Source organism: Suricata suricatta, chromosome 10 (genome assembly GCF_006229205.1).
Source record: "Suricata suricatta isolate VVHF042 chromosome 10, meerkat_22Aug2017_6uvM2_HiC, whole genome shotgun sequence".
In the NCBI taxonomy this organism is placed as follows: Eukaryota; Metazoa; Chordata; class Mammalia; order Carnivora; family Herpestidae; genus Suricata; species Suricata suricatta.
Window position 1 is genome coordinate 15,335,633 of NC_043709.1, and position 23,695 is coordinate 15,359,327.

Below are 23,695 nucleotides of genomic sequence, written 5' to 3' on the forward strand. Positions count from 1 at the left end.
ATTAAAGAAGAATAAAAGATACATTAATGCTGAATGTAGGGGTTCTTAAGGAAAATCTAGATAGATAGATTTTCTGGAGCTAGGATAAGCTGAAATAAATCTTAGGCAAACCAAGAAAGATTAAGGTCCAGTTAGGGATACCCAGAACTTTGTGAAAAATGATGTTTGATGAATCAGTGTTTCAAACAGTTATAACTACTTCTAAAGACATAACAATCTAAATATTTCCTTTAGGGAATAGCAGGAGTGCGAGAAATTGGCATAAGAGAAATTAGCATAAAAGAGTCTGGATTTATTAAAATAAACCTAGATTTGAATTGTAGTCTTATCTATTAGCTACATGATTTTAGGCAAACTGCTTAATCTTTTAGAGTCTGAGCTACACTATCTATAAAATAGAAAGAACAATACCTAACTACTCAGAAACCCTGCAAAAACAAAATGAAATGTAGGTTATATGAATATGTGCCAGAGACTTAGAAGCCGGGCACATCCATTTTCTTTTCCCCTTGGTTCACAGCCCCCGTTATGGCTAGATATTGACATATGACTGAGTTTTGGCCAATTAGAATGCAGGGGAGTGATGTGTGCCACTTTCTAGACTGGCTCTTATTATTATTTTTAATGTTTATTCATTTTTGAGAGAAAGAGAGAGACAGAGTATGAGTGGGGGTAGGGCAGAGAGAGAGGGAGACACAGAATCTGAAGCAGGCTCCAGGATCTGAGCTGTCAGCACAGAGCCCAACACAGGGCTCGAACTCATGGTGTGCAAGATCATGACCTGAGCTGAAGCTGAACGCTGAACTGACTGAGCCACCCAGGCACCCCTAGACTGGCTCCTAAACATCATTCTTCCCATACGTGGACTGTGCAGGTAATGTGGAAGCCTTAGAAGAGAGGAATCACAAGAGGGAAGGAACCTGGGTCCCTGGCTGCCTTCTGATCAGAAATACCCACTTGGACTTTATGATAGTAAGATGTAAGCTGTTATTTAGATTTCGAATAGTTGGTTTTACTTTCATTTATTTTATATACATATATATAAAATATTATACATACTTTCATTTATTATACACAATATATATAATAAGTGATATATTATGTATATATTTATAAGCATAAATATATACATAACATGCTTAGAACTGCCTTTTGGGGGAAGGGCTTCAAAGAATTTGTAGACATATTTTATTTATTTATTTTATTTATTTTGATAGACAGAGACCAAGCAGGGGAGGGACAGAGAGAGAAAGGGAGATAGAATCACAAGCAGGCTCTGCACTATCAGTGCAAAGTCCAATGCGGGGCTCAAACTCACAAACTCTAGGATCATGACCTGAACCAAAACCTGAACCTACTGAGCCATTCAGGCGCCTAACTACCACAAACTCCACTAATGCTTTAGGGACGTTAAACCACCATTGATCCTGGAGTTTGTGGCCATGCTTCTATACATTACCCTTTTCTTGCAGTGTCACTGACTCCACAAATTCACCTCCCCAAGTTCTACTCACCATTTAAGATTCAGCTTAGATGCCATCAGCATTATAACCTTTTACAGCCCCGCACTTGGAAGTAATTACACCTTCTTTGTTCTGCCCAGTGGGCCTCTGTTTCAATTTCCCTTGGGTGATCTGATAACATATTTGTTGACAGACAAACAGAACAGAATAATAAAATCTCAGGTGTGAAAGTGACCTTAAGTATTACTTAGAACATCCTTTGTGAGTTTATTCCTAGTCATGTTCTTTTCCCCCTCTGAATTTTTTCCTGTCTTGAAAGTAGAGACCAAGTTTGCCTTTTTTTTAATTAAGAAAAATTTTTAATATTAATTTATGCTTGAGAGAAAGAGGGACAGAGCACAAGCGGGGGAGGGGCAGAGAGAGAGGGAGACACAGAATCTGAAGCAGACTCCAGGCTCTGAGCTGTCAGCGCAGAGCTGGGCGTGGGGCTCAAACTCACAGACGGTGAGATCATGACCTGAGCCGAAGTTGGACACTTTACCCACTAAGCCACCCAGGTGCCCCCAAGCGTGACTTTTATAACCATTCCCCACCCTTCCACTGCCAGCTCTTCCAGCACCTCTCTGGCCACAGCATGCTTTCAAGGAGGGATAATGAAATGAATAAGCCTGCCTCCCTCAACACACACGCGCGTGCACACACACACACACACACACACACACACACACTCCTGTGCATATTTTGTTAATTTGCTACCTTTCTGTTAACGAGGGGATATTTGGTTAGAAGCAGTGTGGAGCAGTTGGAAGAGATACTTCCAACTGCTGAAAGGGCATAGGATGCTCCGAATTCACCAGATGCTATCAGTCAGAATTAATGGTCTTTAGCATGGCTACTGTCCAACTAATAACCACTTTCCTGGAGAAGATTGATGCTGCTGTTCTAAACAGACAAGGGTCACCCTCAGCCTATCCTTTCAAACTGCTTCTCTGACTTTCTCTTTTCCCAAAGCAGAAGTTTCTGGGCCACAGCAAATGGATTAACCAAGATCATTCTGCTCATAGTAAATATCAGTGCTCAAACAACGTACTCTTGAGCACTTTTGATTTATAAACCGGTGATGTTCCAAAAATTTTCAGTGGATACTTCGCAACAATATCTAGTTAGAGTTTTTTAGGTGACTCACAAAACACTGTTCAAGCAATAATGTATTCAAAATGGCAATTGGTTATAATGGAAAAAAAATCACAATGCCTGCAATTATATAAAAATTTAAAAATGAGTATCCTTTTTGAAACAACCTCTCAAGCGTGCTGATGTTTGATGGAAAAAGCAAATTTAAGGACAGAAAAAAATGAGGCAGTACTAGCAGAATTTGGGGGTGTATTTTTACTAAAGACTTCTTGACCTTTTTCATGACTTTGAAGATTGATTTATCTGGTTCATTTTTATATCTAGCTCTGATCTCCAACTCTACACTCTTTTTTTTTTTTTTTTTTTTTTTTAAGGTATAGGCCTAGAGTCCCAGCCATCACAAGCTTGGGAGTGGAAAATGATGCCATGCTTCCTTCTTGTACTTAAATTATGATGGCATAGGGGCCCTACCAACCATGTTGCTAGAAATGAATCTTTTTTTCAAGCATTGCCCAGGTATTCCTGAGCAGCTAAATGTGCCTCTGAATTTGCAAAAGCCTCGTGGCACTAACCCTGCTTGTCCCCTCCTCCTCGGAGTCCTGAGTGTCTACATCCATTGCCCCATCCATGGTGGGACACCTCTGCCTATAAGCCATAGGACAGCCAGGACCCATGCCAAGTAGACAAGCTCTGGATGCTTCTGAAGCTTCTGAACCGCATGTAAGCTCCATGCAGAGGTAGAAGTCACCCTTTCTCCCTGACCTTGTAAACGCTCTTGGCTGTTCTTGCTTCAGGCCCCCCAAGGTCTGTCTTTATCAGTTCCCACACAGCTTGGTCTTCAGGAGACAGTTCTGTTAGTGTGCAACCCAATACCTGTAGCACTAATCAGATTCTAATCAGACGTGACTCTTGAAAGGGTTTTATAAATATATATAATGAAAAGAGAAGATAGGAGGCAGGCTTTTCTACAGATATAAGAATCAGAAGAGGAGTGGAAAGGAAAAAGAGGCTTTAAAGGGATGTGTCTTTATGTGAAGGTACTGCTGGGCCACCGAGTGAAGTAGAGTTAGGCAAGTTATCATTAATTCATTCAGTAAAGTTTTATGGAGCACTTACTGTGTGCCAGGCACTGTTGGTATTTGGAGAGCCGAGGTGAACGAAGTAGCCAAAGTCCTTGTCCTCAAGGAGCTCCTATTTTAGTGGGGGAAGGGGGAACGCAGAAATAAATGGAACCATATGAGAGTTTCAGGTGTAACAAGCACTGTGGCGAAAAATGAAGCAGTGTAAAGAGATGGACAGACAGGTGTGGTATGCTATTTTAGGGAGCTTGGTCAGGCATGGCCTTAATGCTAAACTGATATTTGAACAGAAATCTGAAGGAAGTGAGGGCATAAGCCTGCAGGTGTCTGAAGAAAGCATGTTCTAGATAGGGGGAAGCAAGTGCAAAGGGCCTGAGATGGAAGCATGCTGGCATACTTAAGGGACAGGGACTGGTGAGGAAGGGGTCAGGGCTGGGACATGAGGTTGGAGCCAACCTAGGCCAGATCACACAGCCTGCAAGTGATGGGAAGCGATTGGAGAGAAGTGATAGGTTGTGGCATAGGTTTTAAAAGAACCATGCTGGCTGTTGTGAGGATAACCAAGTATGGCCAGGCAAGAGGGAAGCAGGGACACCAGTTAAGAGGCTGTGACAATTATTCAGGCTGGAGATTGTGCTGGCTGTCCTGGGGTCCTGGTTGTTCTCTGTGGATGGAGCATGCCTCGGAAGAGCAGATGAGTGTGAATCTTGAATCTTGTACCTTGTCCTGGGAGTACATACTTTGAGGTGCAGCTTTCTGACTTCCATGTCTCACACCAAGAAGGAGATTAACTGGGATGGACAAAATAGAATGCATAAGAACACAGGGTCATTGGAGACCCTTAGGAAAATCCCCAAATGAAACCTGAGACTCTGGCATCTCCCTGTAATTCTTTTTCCATGTCCAGGAAACAGGCTGTACTTGTGGAAGATCATTCGTCTTAAGGAAGGCACACCAGAGTGGCTACTTCAGGTTAGTTGGGATGCTTCCAGCTTTGAGGAACAGAAATCCCACGCAAATCAGCTTACACAGTGAGGAAATCATCTCCCATACAGAGCATCCAGAGGTATTCCCTTTGCTTGCACATTTTGATATCATTAGTTTCATAGACTGTACCCCATGACCTGCTTGACTCTTCCTTTTCCCTCAACACTTAACTTCCAGTGCACTATGAAATGCACTTACTTATTATGTCTTCAGTATTGTTTTTCTTCTTCCATTAGAATTAAGCTACAAGAGGGCAGGGATCATTGTTTTGTTTATTACATATCCCAAAAGCCTAGAATGGTGCCTGAAACCCATGGATGCACTTAACAAGTATTTGTTGAATGAATGAAATATCTTCCTTTGGATCCCAAATGAGGCACAAGGAGGGTCATGGTGGCCCCATAGTTTCTCTCCTGGAGACGTAAGAAAAAAAGAATCAGGAAATTCTGCATTTGCTGGAACTGTTTCCCTGTGGCAGCCAAAGGCACGAGGCTGTAAGCTGCAAACCGAACCCTCTGTTCGTTCTCCAAGCACTGAATGAGGAATTCCAGATTCAGGGTAGTTCCAATGATCTTTAGGCTTAACCAAGGGGCGGATATCACTTGACAATGCATTTGGTAAAGAGTAAAGAGTGTGTGGTCCCTCTGACTGGTCTCAGCCTCTGGACTTTTTGTCCTGACCAATAACAACCCAGTTTTGGCAGGCTCTACATTTATGAGAAAAAGAAGCACTCGGCACCATTCCTTATACGCTGCAGATGTGGCCAGTTCATTTTATTAGTGTCTGCTTATTAAGCCTCCCTTCCTTTGTTCTGTGCACCATGAAAGATGTTGAGGGGACACAACAATGATCAAGAGATAGTTGGGGTTCTCAAATTAAGTGAGGGAGCCAGTTTGGTGCAGTAGCAAAGATATAAATAGGTAATCATAATTGAGTGTTATAGGCGTGGAATTGGATGTATATACCACGCAAAGTTGGAAGAAGTGATCGACTTCTTGTGAGGGAACAGAAAAGGCTGCAGAGAGGTGAGGGACTCTTAAGTATGGCCTTGAAGGTGAAAAGGAGTTTACCAAGCAACCATTGAACAGGAGAAGGCACAGTGGCACTCCAGGAGAGCAAATAGCAAGTACAAAGATATGGATGTGTAGTTAGAGAACCACAGTTTATTATGTATTTCTGGAGTACCAAGTGCCGGGAGGGTGGGGGTGGGGAGTTACTGAAAATGAGGCTGAAAGCTGGGCAGGGGCCAGAGAAGTAACACTTTGTATGCTCTGACAAGGGGCTCAGGCCAGTTTTAGTTGATGAGTTTTCATGAGGAGACTAAGAGAATCAGATTTGTATTTATAAAGATCACTGAGGCATTCAGGACAAGATGGATTTCAGAAGTGAAGCTGGAGTCCAGGAGAACCACTCACACAGGAGAAATAATAAAGCCTGCCCATTTCCCACACTGCCCACCAGGTGGAGCAAGTAGGCCAGAACAGCTTGGTTGCTGGCTGGTGGGGTGGAGCAGGAGAAACCACCGGTAAGAGACTGTTTACAAGAGCAGGAAGCTTCTAAGTCAGGAGTTCATAACTCTAGAAATAACTGTATTGATTTAAAAAAAATCTCTAGAAAAAGCTCAAAATCACTTAAATGTCCACAAATAGAGAACCTATATGATATCATAAAACATCCACATACTGGATTACTGAGAAGCCATTACAGGAATGAGGTAGCTTCATGAATACTCACGTGAAAAAAAATGTCCAAGTGAAAAAGCAAGTTGTAAAATAGTGTATATTGTGCAAATCTCCAGAAGGATGATGATAAAGTTGATATTAGTGGTAATTTCAAGAGAAGGTTTGGGGGCTATTAATTGTGAGTGTGTGTGTGTGTGTGTGTGTGTGTGTGTCTAGCCATTCTATTGAAGTATAATTGGCATACAATGAGCTGCACATACTTAAATGCACAATTTAATAACTTTTGACATACATGTACATCTGTGAAGCCATCACCAGAATCCAGAGAGTGAATATATTCATTGCCCTCAAAAGTTTCTTCACATCCCTTTGTAAGCCCTCCCTGCCATCCGTCCCTGTCCCGTTCCCAGGAAACCACTGATCTACTTTCTGTCACTAAAGGTCTGCATTTCCCAGAATTTTACATAAAGGGAATCAAGCAATATATCTTGTTTTTGGTCTTGCCTCTTTCATTGAACAAAATTAGAGATTCATCCACATTGTCAAGTGTATCAATAATTAATTCCTTTTAATTACTCAATAACAATACATTGCATGGATGTTTCACAATTCACTTATCATCCATCTGCTGATGGACATTTGGATTATTAATAGCTTGGGTCTATTATTAAAAAAACTGAAAACAAACAAAAAATAATAAGAAAATTTGCATTTGCATATGATTTCATTTCCCCTGTATAAATATACAGGAGTGGACTGTCTAGATTATATGGTAGGTGAATGTTTAATTTTTTAAGAACCTGAGAAATTATTTTCCAAAGTGGTTGCACCATTTTACATCCCATCAGCACTATATGAGCCTTTCTGTTTGTCTCTATCTTTGCCAGTATCTGGCATGATCACACTTTAAAATTTTACCTCTTTTAAAGGATGGCTTAAAGTTTCATTTCTTTAATGTTTAACAATGTATGTTTTCCACGTACTTATTTGCCCTTTGTAGAGCTCCTTTGGTGAAGTGCTTATTCAAACTTTCTGGGCTATTTACATTGGTATTTCACTTTATCTTCTTAAAGTTTTTTTTTTTTTTTTTTTGAGAGAAAGAGAGAGGTAGACAGACAGAGTCTGAGCATGAGAAGGGCAGAGAGAGAGGAAGACACAGAATTTGAAGCAGGCTCCAGGCTCTGAGCTGTCAGCACAGATCCCGACTTGGGGCTTGAACTCATTTAACATGAGATCATGACCTGAGCCAAAGTCGGATGTTTAACCAACTAAGCCACCCAGGTGCCCCACTTCATAAAGTTTTAAATTTTACAATGAGCATATATCTCTTTTATAATTAAAAAAACAATTTAAAATATCTCAACCCAGAATACAATAATTACAACCCGAACTTTAAACCTAATAGCACTATATTATGCTAGGGTAAATGCAAATCCTGATTATATCCTTAAAAGATGACATATTTGGTTTCCAGTTTCAAAGTACTAGGAAAAGATCTCAAAACCATATGATTCTTATTTCCACTGATGAATGCATTTGAGCGATACCATGAGTTTAGACTCCAATGAACTGGGCTTCAAAACTCACGGCCTTTCTACTTATCAGCCCTGTGTTCTTGGGAAAATTCTGAGAGCTTCAATTAAAAGGAAAAAAAAGACATGTCACTTATCCCATAAGTGCATTATGAGGATTAAACCTGATATTGTAATGCACATGCACAGTAAGTGGCATGTACCACAGACTCCACAAATATTAGAACTTCTATGACAAGCAGCTTGAGTGTCTTGACAACCAGATGTTCAAAATTCAAACAAAGGCTCAAATAAAGCACAGTCACAGTATTTTGTAAAGGAACTGTTGAAACCAGTGTCAAGACAGGCAACACCCTTTGTGATTACAGAAATCATCAGCCCTCGGTCATCCCCATTTACTTTTAAAGAATCTGAAAACAAGAGCCCTGGTTTGCATTTGGTTCTGAAAGAGGGGAGGGGAAAACAGGAAACAGGAAATGTAGGTTGAAAATTGACTTGATTGAACATTTAGTGCATGTTGACTTTCTTTGGAGAACCCTCAATATCCTGTTGCTTGGCCCACCAAGTGGTCTTGCAGGTGCCCATGGTTCCCTGCAGGGTGCAGCCGAGATGGTGCAGGGCTAATGTGCTGCACATTTCAAGTTGGAGCTATGGTCAAGTTAGGGCTATTGGATTAGTGTCAGTCATGCATTGCTGTATATTGTGTAATGCAATGGAAAGAATCTCAGCAGTCCAAGCGAAGCTTTTGGAAGGGAAATGTGAGGAACACCAGCTGAACCCATGGGTAGAGAAAGGAACTCAGAACTCAAGACTCCTGCATGTCTGGCCCTTCCTTCTTTAAGAGGCCCAAATGTTTAGGATGCTCCATCCCCTTGAGCCCCATGGTCCTTGTCTCTTCTTCAGTTATAGCACCAATGGTCTGGTATGATGGTTACCCGTTCTATAAGCTGTGAGTTCTTACGGCACTTAATGATTAAGTTCTTAAGGATTCTTGCTTGTGTATTTTTCCAATTTTGTGTATCTTCGGCATCTGGCACGAAGCAGATTCTCAATGACATTTATACATGTGAGAGTAATAAAGGAGGATAAAAAGGTTGAGCAGAGTCTGCAGCTTGGGGCCTGAGTGAGCAGGATAGCTGTGCACTATAGAGAGAGGAGTGTGGAGTTGGGTGTGGGGTGAGCGTGGGGTAGGAAAGCAATGGGGAGGAATGGAGAGGATTAAGTGAGATAGTCAGAACAAAGCAGCCAATAAATAATACTTCTCTAGGGCCTGGTAGCTGGAGGCCATTGTTTTGTTTTGCTTTCACAGGGATGTTTAACACTCATGTTGAGGTTGTTTGAGTTTCAACAGTGTAAGCCTGCCCTTGCCCTCCAACATCCTTGATAAAGTCTACATGTTCAGATGAGCCTGTAGTGTGGGTTCACTGTAGACACCAAGGAACGGGTTGAGTTTCCATCTAGGTCAGAGACAGCAAGGTGAGACCACTTTCTGAATGAACTGGGTCTGCGGAACCAGGAGTTGGAGGTAGCAACAGTCATAGCAAAGTAAACTTATAAAAGTAAGCAGAAATTTTGGGTAAGACTTTCCAACTTCCCTTTAGACTTGCATTTGGGAGTCCTAGATCATTTTATCTTACCATGCAGAGAGATCACAGCTGAAGTGTATGGTGCAAAACAAAGAAGAGATAGAAAAGGAGAAAACCAGAGTTCCTTCACTCAGGCTTTCTGGTCTACCTGAGGTATAAATAGCATATGTAGAAAGACTGCCAACAATGTAGGACAGCCTAAGAGTAACTGAGGGAGCAAACATCAGCGTAAGAGCTCAGGGACAGGAAGCAGAAAATCTCACAAAGGAGGTCAGCCTTGAAGAATGTATCTACTGCTTAAAAGAAGTTTAATATCTATATTTCTCTATAGAGTTATATGTAAATTATTTATCTGTTTTCTTCTCTTATTGAGGAGAGTGGAGTAGATAAGATGCTTTGGCTCTGAAATCAAAGAGACCAGGATCGAAACCCTGGCTATTAGCTGTGCGATTTGGGGCAAGATACTTAAGTTATCTGAGTCTCAGTTTCTTCATTTATAAACTGAAGATAGTAACAGTACCCACCCCAGAGGATTTCTGGGAGATTTAAATAAAACAATCTATGAAATGTGCTTTCTATTGGCCCTGGTACTAGGTAAACACTGAGAAATACTGAGAGGTATCCATTTATATGTAATTTTATGAAATACATGTTGGAAAATGCAGAGAAAAGCAGAACTAAAAACCTTTGATAGTTTCACTACCCAAAGAAAAAAACCACAGTTAACGCTTTAGAGTACATCTTTCCAGTTTTCAGTCACTGCACAGTTTAGTTTGGCCTTTTCTCTTTTTATATTGCCAGTCATTCTGAATATATAATTCAAATACTAATTTTTATTCAGTTAATGTAAGATTTTATTCCATATTATTATAACCCCTTCAAAACATTAATGACTGTGATACATTCTAATGGCATATTGTAATTTACTTAGTCATGTTCCTATTGTTAGGCATTTGTGTGGATTCCAGGCTTTTCTCCCCTGCTCTCCCATTCTGAATAATTCAGTAATAAACAAGTCTGTACATAAACCCTTTCCTCTATTTTGTATTATTTCTTCAGAAACAATTCTTAGAAATGAAGTCACTGATGTAGAAGGGATCAACAGTTGTAATGCTCCCACTTATTGTCAGAAGAGTCCTGTAGGCATTGGAGGAGGGGAAATGTGACTAACCAGAGGCCCAGGTGATCTTCACTGGTGGGCAGAGGCACCAGGCAGAAAGAAGTGTGGAGATGGAGACAATTTCTCTTTTTTTATTAGTCAATCTGTTGAATGTAGTCTGAGAGGAAAGCTGACCCAGAGCATGAACTCCAGGAGGAGGTCTGGATGTCATTCATTCATTCACTCATTCATTTAGCTCTTTTCTTCCCTATGGCAAGCAGGCTTGGGATCTGCCCTGGCTGCTTCCAGGCTCCTTGCTGGGTTCAGAGGCAAATGTACTTTCTCTTGGGATCTCTTCTTCTGTGGCTGCATCTCATCCAGCATGGATAGATGGCTTTCCAAGGTGTCTAGTTGTGACCTTGTAGAACAGCTTCATGCACAATCTAAAGCCCAGCTAAAAATAAAACTCCCTGTGGCTTTTGTCTTGAGGACCGCCTGGGGAGGGGTTTCTATTTGTAAACTGGAGATAAAAGTCTCAGGTGGGATTTGGCTGCATTGCGCAACACTCTCTGGATTGCTAGTGACGGAAATCCAGCCCAGGTATCTTTAAGGAAAGGGATGTGCTAGTAAATGTTTTACAAATGGCCCTTGGCTGGGGGTTGGCAGGGGGGGTGAGGAGGGGCAGTCAGAAGCCCTGATTGGCAGTGTTTCAGATTTCCATGGGCTGGAAATGCTCCATGGCTATAGAGTAAATACTTCTACCAGGGTCTGATTTCAAGCTCTAACTGGTTAACAACCAGTTCACAAAGTTCCTGAGAACTTAACCATAGGCTCTTGAAAGCCAGAAGAGCCTGTTCTGGTACACCAAGGGTGAGAGAGATGATGGACTCAGGTCATTAACCTGTGAGAAGAGCCCAGACACAGAAAATGACTTCAGGAATCATGGGGACCAGGAAGTCTAATGCTGACAGGATTCCTTGCAAACCAACCATTTTTTTTTCTACTACAAATATACTCCCTCCATATTACAAGAGACATGACTTCTGGCAGCTTCCAGAATCATGTCCTCAATCATGTCCATGTCCAGAGGGGCTTCTCTTCCAGACAGGGCTGATTTGAAGAATCCCAGCGGGGGTAGAACAGGATAGGTGCATTGTCTGAGGATCTGTCAGAAGGGGGAGGTTGAGTTTCTCCTCAGACAAAACCAGGAAATCCCATTACAGTGACCATCTCAATACATTCAGAACCTGGTTCCCATTTCTGTGAGTCTTCAAAGTGGCTGAATCAGTGACAGCATGAAAGAGCTGTTTCCCCCTACTCACCTTAGTATTAATTTTATAGTTTAAAAAAAATCTCAGCTGATTTCTTAGACAAAAACAATTACTCATCATTATTTTAAATACTTCTATTCTCATATCACAAGTGAGATCTACAGTATGTTCCCATGTGTTGAATAATTATATTTCTTCTTTGGTGACTGATATTTATGTCTTATTTTTTTCCACTTAATCTCCTGAGGTTTTCAGGTTAAAAAATAAAATCTCTTCTTCAACAAGTATTACTATGATAGAAAAAGATAGGATTCGGTAGGCAGAGAGGGAAAGCTTAGGAGCTGAGGTCACTGGGTAGAGAAAAACACGTATTTTGGAACAACGCTGGGAGCATCTGACAACAGCCAAACTGCCTCTAAGGTTCCTCTGAAGAATGTAACAGACACTACCTACTCCCTCTCCAGATTTCCCTCAGGAATTTGACAAAAGACCTAACTACAAATAAGTAGATCATACAATGCATGACCCACAAGGAGTGATATGGCCAGAGACCACCCCTCATACAACAGAATCGAGGAATGGACAACCCAGTACCTACAGCTAGCCAGCCAATAAGGGCAGGACCGGAGAAGGGAGGGCTGAGCAGAACCTTATAAAACAAGGTCCCTTGCCTGGGGCTGGGGGTATTCACCTTCCAATGACCCCTCTCTGCAAAGAGACCTTTCATACTGTTCTTTCTTATACTCTAATACACTTCTGCCTGCTGCTCATTTTATTCTGTGTCCCCCTCTTCGTTCTTTGAAGCAGGGAGACAACAAATCCCAGGTATTGGGATAAAAAAAATCCTGCAACCTTACTAAAGGCCAAGTGTCTATAGACACAGGAAATACAAGACCAAACAAGATAGTTTTCCATCCTCAGAGCACTTATCTTATTTGTGTAATTTTTAGAAAATAATATTCTGTACTTTCGTTTGTCATATTTACAGCAAACATTCCTCCAATCTGCTGTCCTTCTTCAATAGGTAGTTGTACATTTTCATGCAGCTAAATCAGATCTACTTTCCCTTTAATGAAAACTGTTTCTCCCATGCTTACAATTCCATTTCCCCTACCCAAATTTTAAGATAATATTTATTTTATTTACTTCCTGTTTTCCTAGGCTTGAAACTTTTGTGCTGAATGATTTTATTTGTAATTTATCATAGTGTGTGGGTGAGCTGAGCATCTAAATGGGTCGCTTTTTGCCAACATTGGACTTATTGAAGTTTTCCCTTCTCTGTTGATTTGTAAAGATGACAGAGTGAATTTTGATCACTGGAGAGGTGAGGTGGGGGTTGTGGAAGGGAAGCTGGATTTGCTCAGGTTACAGAATCTATATGGAAAATGGTGAGGAAGGGGGAAGTATGGGCATAAATGGGGGTGAGGTAGAGGTTTTCTGGAATAAAGGGTCCACATATTGCAGTGATTCTTCTCCAGGGGTGGACATACTTGTTGACTGGGCAGCTTTAAAGAAGTACCCATGTCTAGGCTCCTCCACTGGTAGGCTGATAGGAGACCAGGGTTTACCTACTTTTGATAAAGCTTCCCGGGCACTGCTGATGTTGGAAACTGTTGGGGATAAATCTAGTCAGGTAAGTAGGGAGGAGACTGAGGGAGGTGTCAATGCCAAGCTCAACTGAACTGTAGGTCCAGGAAGCCCTTGAGAGAGAGTAGAGGGAGCATGGACTCTGGACTCAAGCAGACATAGGTTTTAATCCCATTTATGCCATTTACAGGCTGTGTGATTGGGGCAGATCACTGGTCTTCTCTGAATCTTATTTTTCTGTCCTAAGCAAACTTAATAATTACCTCGTAGGATTGTGATGAATCAGTGGGAAATCAAGTATAAAATGCCTGGCTCAGCACCTGACATTTTAATTAATTCTCCTTTCTTCCTCCTGACTGAGCCTTTGGCTCATGCTAGGCCTGCTTCGTGGCTGCCTTTGAGATGAACTGATGCAAGATATTTCTGGATAAAACATGCAAATACATGTCAGGATGAAAAAGGAAGGGAGTTTCAAGTGGTCTTTAGTTCCAGACATTTCAGAAGCCTTCCAAGAGGCTGTACCTTTTTGGAGAGAAACCTTCCTTCCTTAGAGAAATGGAGAGAAGCTCTGAACTTCACAACGGCCTTGCCTTCATAAACTTGGCAAAGGCAAAATCTGGCTTCCCTGTCCCAGCCACTTTAGCTCAGTAGCAAAGATAAACCCCGCTCCTGGGCAGCTTAGTTTGTAAGCCAAGGATGGCTACTGTGAAGATAATGCAGGGCAGAGTCACCTTTATGAAAGAGAATTCTCATGCAAATCTGTTTACAGAGCAAAGAATCTCCTTTCTGCAGAATGGAAAATGCCATTACTTCTCCAAAGATCCATCCACCTGCCTTAACTTCGTACCATTGGTATTCATTCAGTGATCTGACAAATATTTATTGATATCACTTCTGTTTAACAAGTACTTTGGAACTGGCCTCTACACCGTACTCACTTAAACCCTATTTTCCACGCTGCCCTGCGTACAAGTTGACACCAAATATTTATTTTTGGGTGCTAATTAGTACTTCTTGGAGGAATGCTAATTAGGATGCTAATCAGTATTCTTTGGAGGTCACCCATCCAAGAGACAGTGAGGATGGGGTAGGGGGGAAGGAGAGGAGTTTGGAATCAGAAGCGTGTGTCTCAAACCCTGACTCTTGACAGGAATAAACTGTGTGACTTTAAGCCCATCATTAAAACACACTGGGCCCGGGTCTTACTTTTCTCTAAAATGAGAAGCTCTTTCTTACTGTTAAGCCAGTGAGTGCTCTCTTCCTGGAAGAGCAGATTTGGTAGGTGGAAAGGAAGAACAAACTAGAAGATAGAAACTTACATAGTTGGGCATCTGGGTAGTTCAGTGGCTTAAGTGACAGACTCTTGATTTCAGCTCAGGTCATGATCCCATGGTTCATGGGATTGAGCCGTGTCAGGGATGGTGTGGAGCCTGTTTGGAATTCTCTCTCTCTCAAAATAAATAAATATAAACATTAAAAAAAAAAGAAAGTTACTTGGTACCAGAGAGGGGAGAGGGAGAGAGAGATTGAGAGAGACAGGGAGAGAGAGACACACACAGAGGCCAGCTTGCTCATGGGGAGGGTGTATTTGGGAATGAGAGGGAACCCTGTGACAGTGGAAGAAGAGTGCTTCTTGTTGGGACACTGGTCACACCCCAAAAGCCCAGGCTTTTAAGGTGGGGTCTTGGAAGTTTCTGGATGATGGAGGAGGTTGAGTTTCTGGGTGGGTGGGTGGGTGGGTGGGCGATGAATGCACCAAAGTCATGTTGCAACGGAATTGAAAGTTTCCTCTTGAGTTGAGTGTTTGTCTGCTTCGCCTTCACTTCTGACAAATAGGTCAAAAGAAGGGTGGTATTTCTTTCACTTGAAGAAAGAACAGTAGGACCTAGGCTTACTGGAGCAAGAGGGCCTTAAGTCATTAAGGATCTGGCTTTCCAAAAGACTTGAAATCTCCTGGCTGACAGAGGTTCAGCGGGGGGTTCATTAGTTCATTACTGATTCAATCTCTTCCACATACTGGACAGGTCTCCTGAATTACTGTGATGATCACTGTGTTTGAAAGCCTCCCGGTGAGCACCTAATGGCCGCACTCTCATCCAGCCCCTTCTAGCTAGATGAAATCTTTTCCGAGGCTCATCTGGGTTGTAAACAGCAGGCTCCTAGTCCTCGCCGCTGGTCCCATGTGATAGCCCCAAAGCTGATAAGCCCAGAACATATCGTTTCCCCTAAGGGGTCCCCACAAAATGAAGTGGCCCAGAGCTTACTAGAAGTCACAGAATCTCAGCTGATGGACTCCCCTCTCTACCTTTTTGAAGGTGGAGGAATTCAACCAAAGCAATAGAATACTCTAATTACAGACAGTTCTGATATCATTTTAAGACCTAAGGATTTTCAGAGCAAAAGGCGAATGTAAGGAAACAGTAAGTCTCTAGTACAGTCAAATTTCAAGGGATAACTGGGTATTAATGGTTAGGGACCCAGCCTACGCAGGACAGTGAGATTCAGTTCACCAGGCAGTTACTGAGTTACCAGATGCCAGGTTTGGGGCTGGTTACTGCTTGGTGGTGGTGGCGGTGGCAGAGACCCAGAGATAATAGTTATCATGACAAAGATGAAAACAGTAACATGTGCTAAGAGCTGTCTATGTGTCAGACATTGTGCTCATTTATTCCCTAAAGAGGAGGGGCTCCATAAATACTTACTGGATGAACTACTCCCTCACCCCAGCTCCACTGGCCTCCTCTCTGCTCCCCAGATGCACCTCAGGGTCTTTGCAATCACTTCTTTTCACTAGCGGAAAGGCTTTCTTCCAGAAATTTGTGTGGCTGGCTCCCTTATTTTCTTCAGGTCTTTATGCCAATGTCATCTTCTCAGTGAGACTTCTTTGACCAACTGATCTAAAATAGCAAGCCCGATCCCACAGCCCTTCTGTTTCCCTTTCTCCACCTTACTTTTTTCCTTCCCCCTTCGCACTACCTAGCCTACTGTATTTTTCTGATGTGCTGTCACCTGGTCTCCCTTGCTGGAATGGAAGCTCAGCAAGGTGAGGGACTTTGAACTGCTTCATCATTGCTGGAGCCTCCTTGCCTAGGTCAGATGCTCAAATTTGTTCAATGCATCAATCTGAAGAAAATAATACTTTCTGGGTCAGTTACCCATGCAACAATAGCATTAAGGATGGTGCGGCGAAATGGGGCAGACAAGGTTTTGCCCTCTAGAGATCCAGGGCCTGGTGGGAATAGGATATTACACTAATTACATAATAATCTCCATTCTTCTGAAACAGAGCATGCTGGGTACTTTAGGGATATTGTTTCACTGAAATCTTATCACAACCCTAGGCCACTGGTACTATAAGGCACAGTTTATGGATGCTATTTTAGTATTTTTTTTCCTATTGCTGAAAATATCCAACTAGGCTCTGAATTATAGAAGGGCTGGCTTTATTTAGTTGGCACACATGAATGATAATTATGTATATAAGAAGCTTACAGTTATAATGGTCTTTTTCCTATTTGTTATCTCCTGTGAACCCTGCAAAGTATTCATCTTACTCTATAAAGGAGGAAACTGAGGATAAGTTAGGTCACTTCCCAGCACCACACTACCTAGTATATCTTCCAGACAGGATCAAACCCAATGCATACCACTCTCTCGCATTCTGAGGAGCCCACGTGATGGAGGCACTGATGGGGGGAGGGGTACAGGTGGTCAGGGACTAGGTTTTCCTAGGAGAAGGCTGCTGGGGAGAACTTGAACAAAGAACAAAGGCTTGGAGGTGGCTGTGGAGTAGGGAGAGGTAGGTTGAATAGAATCCTAGGTGGGGGGGAGGGTCCCTCATTCCCACACCTTCATCCGTCCACCCCCAGTCCCGTGCTTTGCCTGTGATAAAGAGATATGGGAGATTCTTGAGCAAGGCTAGGGCAGGAATGCAAACGTCCTCTGCATGGCTAGGTTTTTACAGCAACTCTTCTATCCTGTTTACTTAAGAATCCATCATAGTCACATGCCTTTTATATTTATCTGGCTAAATTAGCAACACATGCTGTCTGACCCTATCATAAAACATTGCATTTCCACATAGTACCCACTTATACTAAACTTTCAAAACTTTGAGACCCTCCTAACATTTCACCCCCTGAAGAGTGGGTACTCTGACAGTGCAGGATACTGAGAATCGGAAGGCATTGTACGTTACATACTGTCATATCCCTGCAATTATCCAACTAGCATGTTTGAGTGCCTCCTACAGCCCAGGCAAGCCGCGAGGAATAAGAAAAGCAACAGGTTAGTCTCCGCCTTGAAAGCTCTAATGTGGATGACAGCACAAAACAGGCAATCACAGTACATCGTGGTGGGTGCTATGACCATCTAGGAACTGGGGGACCACCAGGGAGAGACATCTTATGCAGGTTGTGGGGGGCTGGGGGTGCAGGAAAAGGAAAAGGTAAATTCCTTAGAGAATATGGCAAATTACAGAAACTGTAGGGGAGCTCGGTCTGGCTACAGACAGTAGAAAGGGACTTGAGGAAGAAATGAGGCTAGGGAGAGAAGCAAGGGTCAGATTGTGAAGGATTTATATATATATAATTTTTATTTTATTTTATTTATTCTTATTTTTCCCCCTACAGCACATCTAAGGGGTGAAACACATCCCCTGGCAGCATGGTGGGAGGGTGCAGTTGTAGAGGTGAATTACCCCTGGTAGAGCCCTGTCCTTTCCTTCCCAGTTCAAGACTCATCATGCTTATTAAGCATTTGGATTTTAGACGCCCTGGATAAATAACTCCATCAGAGTGGTTTCCTTATGTCTATACATCTACGTGCTAAGTGGGAGTGTGAGCTCCCAAATTCTAGTCTTGACTCCTACCATTCTCAGGTAGTGTCACCCCATACAAGCTGCCCACCCTCACTGGTAAACTGGATCAGTACTACTGTGGCCCCTCCATCAAAGGCTCACTGAGGAGGGAAGGTGGCCACACCTGTTAAGCCCCTGGCATAATGCTTGGCACACAGTGATCAGTAAATGTGAACTTGCTGTGATACAGCAGGTCCCCTGCAGCCTAATGCTTTTAGCAACACCCTCTCTGTCATGCCTGTCATCACTGCTGTCATCATCATCATCATTGCCATCGTCATCACCATGCCCTCCACCATTCCTGAGATCATCATAAGGATATTGACATTCTAGGAGGTCATTCCTCACTGGGTTCCTCCCCTCCACTGTCCCTCCTTGTGGTCTTCTTACAAAAGAACGCCCTACATAGAGGGATATTACTCATGTGAAACTCATACCATTTATTGAGCTCCTACTATGTGCCAGATATTGTCTTCTAGGTAATGGGGGATACAAGAGTGAGCTAAGTCAAGTTTTCATGCATGGAACTTACACTCTAATAAGAAGAGGCAGGCGGTAATAAATAAATAAGCAAATATGTAATTAGAGAAAAACAGGGAAGATGGATAGTATCTTGGGTTGGGCACCTGTTATTTTCTATGAGATGGTCAAGGACGGGCTCACCTACAGGTGACATTTGAATTGAGGAAGTGGAGGACACCACCATGGGGATACTTGGGGGTCAAGTTCATCAGACATGGGAACTAAAATTACAAAGGCCCCAAGGTAGGAACACCTGGCATATTGAGGGGCGATAAAGAGGCTGGTGTGGCTAAGAGGGGTCCTGTCAGAGAGGCAGCAGTCATATCACAGGGCTGTGGATGTCATCATAAAAACTCTGCCTTTTACTCTGACTTGAATGGTCATTGGGGGGTTTTAGAGAGAAGTGTGACATGACCTGGCTTATTTTTTCAGGGACTGCTCTGGCTTTTGGTCTGAAGACAGACCATGGACAGCAAGTACTTTAGCAGGGAGGCCAGTGAGAGTTGGTGGTGACTTGGATCAGTGGCAGTGGCACAGGTGGCAAGAAGTGGGAGGTGCTAGATATATTTTGAAGGTAAAGCCAACAAGGTTTGCTAATATATTGCATTGGATGTTGGGACTGGGAATGGGTAAGAGACAAAGAAGGAGTCAAGGAATGATTCCTGAACAACCGGATGGATGCTACTGCCAGGATGGGGAAGCAGGGGTGGAGGAGAAAATCAACTTAATGTTCACATTGCCTCTATAAGGTAGGTACTATGGTTGTGTTCCATACAATCTGGGAATCAGTAAGGTGAAGCCTGTGGCCCATAAGCCAAGTATGGTGCTATGAGCTCCAAGGAAGAATTCCCCTGCTGCATGGAGCTATAGCGTTTGGAGGTGGGGAGCTCCTGGGGGTGGGAACCACTGAGGCTTCGTCCTAGCACTCCAGAGCCAACGGCACAGGAGGCCCCCACCTCCAACACACACCCTGTTTGCAGGGCATTGAGGCGCCTGTCCTAGCCTCTGGGGCTTCTTGTAAACCTGGAATCAGGAGGCAATCACAGGAAGTGCTAGGGGCTTTCTACTTAGGCCTTCCAACCCAAATGCAGAAAACTAAGAGGGCTACAGGCCTACAAATCTCTATCTTACAAGGTATGGTCCATGCAGTCTGAGGGTGTTCGGTAGTGCCTTTGCACAAGCTGGGGGAAGGGAGAGATGTCTCCAGTTCCTCCTCCTCTTTCCCACCCATGTTTTTGACCATCCAATATGCTTTGAGGGGAAAGAAGAGGACAAGGGATAGAGGTTAAAAAACAAAATCAGGAGGCAAAGGAGAAGGGAGACTTCCTTTACATGCAAGCTGTGCTGATTCAGAAGATGGGGTAGGAGAATGGCAATGTCCAAGCCCCGACGCTGCCTTCTGGCCCTAGAAGATGCTCTTACACGACTACACCCTGATCTCTGGGTGCAGCCAAGCACCGCAGTGGAACCACGCTTTAGAGGAAAGCACTGCCTGTTTTCTCAAGTCAAACACATCAGAGCCTGTGGTCTGCCGGCCACACATGGGGCTAGGGGCTGCCAAGAAATAATGAAAGAAAATGGTTGAAATCCAGACATAGAAGCTCTGTACAGCTCTACCTTTGCTCAGTGACCCTGCAAGTTGTATTAGCTGCTCTCTATTCACGGGGCCCTGCTACGTGCCAGTATCATATGGTGTCTCTCATTTAACCCTCACAGCAACCTGGTGAGGTGGGTTCTTATTACCCACCTCTCACAGAAGAAGACAGAGGGTCAGAGAGGTCACACTCTCCACTCAGTCATGGAGCTGAGTCAGTCTATTTCAGAGCCTGTGTCTTTTTTTTTTTAAGTGTATTTATTTATTTTGAGATAGAGACATGAACAGGGGAAGGCTAGAGAGAGAGGGAGTGAGAATCCTACGCAGGCTCCACGCTGCCAGCGCAGAGCCCCATGCAGGGCTTGCAGCCGTGAACTGGGCGATCATGACCTGAGCCGAAATCAAGAGTTGGATACTCAACTGGCTGAGTCACCCAGGTGCCCCTTGGAGCCTGTGTCTTAACTTATATTATACTTCACTGCCTCCCAGAGGACAAGGTGAAGAGGGAAACGCTGAAAATAGTAACACTCCCCTCCCCCACCTGCTTTGCTTCCGGTGCTCTGCAGAGGCAGACAATTGAGAAACCTTCCATGCTTTCGGGCCTAAGGTCTGTATCAACTTAGAAAAAAAAAGTAAGTATTTAATTATTTCTGATATCAGATGGCTATCTTTCCTTAGGAAATAAATTAACAGAATAAGAAAGGTCTTTAGAGATGCAAAGAGCTGACCTTGAAATCCACAGAGAAGAATAAGTATATTTCTCAAGGTCACATCTCAGTTCTCAGTTCTTCAAACTGGCAGAACTAAGGTCAAAAGGGCAGTGCTCCTGCCTCCCAGGCCAGGGTGGGGCTGGGCCCCCAGAGCTCCTTCGAGGGCGTTATCGTTGCCCAGCCCTAATGGATGACTGCTTGGAGGAGGAGGATGGCTTTTTTGAATGCTAGAGATTTTAAACACAAGCTGGACTCAGCCAAACCGTTTTTAAACAAGGCTTTTCTAGCACCTTCTGATGAGTAAGTCTCTGCCATCTCCTTTCTCTCCTCCTAGGTCATGTGCTCTTTAGAACAAGGAGGCTCCTATTATTACTCCTTGTTTTTAGCTGGAGTGGGTGCTCCTCTGTCTGGGGCAGATGATTATATTTCTAGTTCAGAACCTGCTGTAATTTACTCTGGCCTCCCACACTAATACGCCTCTTCTGCCTGCCTGGCTGGCTTCTACTGACCTCCGCTTCCACCCTACTCTTCTTCTTCCCTATCGAGACACACCCCCTTCACATCTTATCAGAATCCTGGGCTCACCCCATTACTGCCACAGAAATATCATCCCTGATCTTCTCCTATGCAAATCCATTCTTCACGACTTTGCCTTGACCTCTCTGCCCCAGAAGATTTCCCCATGTACCTACAGCCCTATGATGTGTTTTCCAAGCTCCCTTTACGTTTATTTTTTCAACTACATAATTTGGACCTCAAAGTGTTTCTGCACCTTCCTCCAAAATGCAGTTCAGATCCATTGAGGGCAGGCCCATGTGTTCGTTGGTTCACTAGAGATTTTTAAAAGCACCCTATATGGTGAGATATGAAGAGAAATAGAAGCAATGGTTGCTTCTTGGATTCTCAGGAAGAGCCTAGTAGTTTGTAGACATCTGTGCAGCACAGAGTGGACCCTCCATGCAGGTTTTCTATGTTGAACTATATATTATTTATAACAAAGGTTGTTTTATTGAACTATGTAATTATATATATATACATATGTGTGTGTATATATATATGTATATATATATATATATAAAATGCCTCTTACTGCAATGATTTGCTGTCTCTAAGCGTCATGAGAGGTGATGGTATAGGGAAGGCATCATGAAAGAAGTGGCATTGAACTAGGCCTTAAGGACAAGGAACGTCGTTTTAAAAACAAAATTGGCAGAAGAAACAAACGGTGCTAGAAACGCACCTTGTAAGGCATACACAGTGCCAGGCACACACCAGACACCAGGTTCAGGGGGTTCTGAACAGTGGCGTTCTGTCCCTGCTCCAGCACCAACTAGCCTCAGTGAGAGCCGGCAAGCTGCTTAACTTCCCTGCCCCCTCTCCTTTCCTTCCCACCCCAAAGCAGCAGGGGCTCTGGAAGAAAGAGATCAAGGCTCAAATCATAGCTATGTGACCTTGATCCATTCAGTTGGGGTGGGAGGCTCAGTTTCCTTCCTATAAAACGGGTAAAATAATTCTACCTTACAAGGTTTTTTTGGTGAGGTTTTAAGAACATACTTATGTTGCTATATGCAGCACTGTGTTTTACTTCCTTCTACCGGACTAGGGATGACAGCCCCCATCTGCCTCCCCGCGGGTTTCCCAGGGCACAGCACAGAGCCTCTCCGTAGTAGGGCCGTGGACCGACTGCAGGACCCCTAAAGAGAAAATGGGGGTTGAAAGGGCTTCAGAAAAAAAGTAAGCAGCATGGACGAGGGCTGACCAGGCGAAGTGGGATGTTTCCCTGAATAGACTTCTCGCAGTCCAAGAATCTTTGCTAACTCTTCCTAAACATGCCTCTACGGAGCCAACTGGTTTCTCGACAGCTCCTTCTGCCTCCGCCTTCAATCCCCAGGAAAGAGTCAAGGCCCAACCCCGTGTCGGGCTCAGAGGACGGGATGGGGAGGTGGCGGGCTTTCCCCAACTCTCAGGGGCAGAGTTCGGGAGGTGTCCGTTCCCATCTCCTTACTCCCACTTCCAGGGGTCGAGCTCCCAGGCGCTTCCCCCACCCCCCTTCATTTCCTGTCTCTGAACAGGTCGAAGGAAGGGGGACTCGAACTAGGCCCAAGGCAAAAGCTCATCCCCGGTTCTCCTCCCGCCGGCCCGCCTGGCCACCCCCACTTCAGCCGCCCATCCCTGGGGCCCTCGTGGCCCCCGCTCAGTAGCCAGTCTCCGCCGCGGGTTGACCCAGACCTGCGCCCCTCCCTTTGGCCACCTCGATTCCCCGTCCCCGCCTCAGTAGACCCAGGCCAGCTGCCCTCCCTACCTCGGCGCCTCCTGCGCCCTCCCACTCGGCCACTTCAGTCGCTCGCCCCGGCCTCCGTAGACCCCTCCGGGACACCCTCCCCTCCAACGGCTCCTGACCGCGCTCGGCCACCTCCCGCGCCTCGGCCCTCCCACCCGGGGCCTCGTAGACACCCCTCCCCCCCACCCCCCGCTCCGCCCCCCCTCCTCGGGGTCGTGGCGGCAGGGGGAGGGGCCGCGCCGGCCCCCGCGTGCGTGGCAGGCTCTCCCGGCTCGGCTCTCCCGGCCTCCCTTCCCGGGAGGCGGGGTCG

The 23,695-nt window shown here is 44.2% G+C and overlaps 1 long non-coding RNA gene across 1 annotated transcript; it reads right to left on the bottom strand.

Moving 5' to 3' along the window:
- Positions 1-1,333: 1,333 nt before the first annotated feature.
- On the bottom strand, positions 1,334-23,498 carry LOC115304134. Its single transcript, XR_003914320.1, has 5 exons — positions 23,407-23,498; positions 22,659-22,798; positions 4,397-4,467; positions 3,714-3,788; positions 1,334-1,634 (listed from the first exon to the last, which is right to left on the bottom strand). It is a non-coding gene; the product is annotated as an uncharacterized LOC115304134 (long non-coding RNA).
- Between the last annotated feature and the right edge of the window lie 197 nt (positions 23,499-23,695).